The following is a 1,294-nucleotide window of genomic DNA, read 5'->3' as shown; positions in this document are numbered from 1 at the left end:
CAGACAAAACTGTTAGTACGAACGTCAAGCCTGCAGTGTCCTTAGTCATGACCTTGAGGCCACGGAAAGTTGGTACAGACAGTTCTGCACCGAGTGGCCATTTTGCACACAGCGGATAGCCCAGCAGGTTGCCACTCTCTATCTCCGTCACCCTGACACAGCCATCTGCAGTGTCTGAGCTGAGCCTTCTCAAGACCAAATTTATCACACCCGAGATTCCATCCTTACATAAGAATCACCTGTCGCTGGTCCATAAATCCTGGTTCCTCACAGAGCCGAGGGTAAGCAAGATTTAAAGGAAAGGGGCCTGAAAAAAAATATCCAACAGACGTCCCCTCTGTGACACTGAGTTCTGAAAACTCTTTGACCTTCATAAGCCCTTCAGACACCACTGTCATTTTTCTACTTTCTGTCTGTATCACTACTATCAAGGGAATGATGTTCTGAGAGCCACGGGCAATCTGTCTTCCAGGAAGTCCTATTTGAGCTACCATCTCGGTTTGTTCCAGTTTGGTGTTTCTCCTCCCGAATTTAAGCTTGCTTGCCTCGCCAGCTAAATTAACCATAAAACAAAGTCTGACTCACACTACTGAACCCTGATAGGAATAGGGGCCAGGCTTTGTCATGTATCTCTGTGATAAAAGCAGCAGATCTGATCCACATATCCTCATAGAGATAGAGGACATTGAACCATCAGGAAGATTTCCTTGACTTCCAGTCTCAGAGCGGAGACACAGGAGTCTCGGCTGAGAACAGAGAGAGGGTCATTGGCAAGCAACAGAGAGGGAAGTAGAGTTGTTTCAGTTGTGCTAGGATCGAGATGAACATGGAAGGAAAGGCTACGGGAAGGATGCCATCCCCTAACCTAAAATCAACTCAAAGAAATTATCTACCGTTCTGCTCTGGTGAGGTCTGGGAAAATTCAGCCAGGGTTAGCAAATATCTGAGAAGGTTTAACTCTGTGACCTTGGGCAAACAGTCCCCTCCTCTGGGTTTCCATCTGCAAGACTCAGGAACAGAGAACAACCTTCTTCCTGCACCACCAGACCAAGATGGAAGGTAGAAGAAAAGGCCTTTGAAGCCAATATAATTACTCCTCTGTCCAGGGAAATATAAACAACAATAACTCCAACAGCCCTCAGCTCTGCTTCTGAATGAGTTCTTTGCTTCAGTCTGAGAGGTAAAGCAGTCGGTCCCTTGGGGAAAAGTTGACTGTAGAATGGTAAGCCAGGCCCCCACTCCCTTGCCTTTCATTATGTTACACGGCATTAGTATTAACACAAAGGACATTCAA

Source organism: Arvicanthis niloticus, chromosome 26, assembly GCF_011762505.2.
Source record: "Arvicanthis niloticus isolate mArvNil1 chromosome 26, mArvNil1.pat.X, whole genome shotgun sequence".
Lineage (NCBI taxonomy): Eukaryota > Metazoa > Chordata > Mammalia > Rodentia > Muridae > Arvicanthis > Arvicanthis niloticus.
This window is presented reverse-complemented; position numbering follows the sequence as displayed.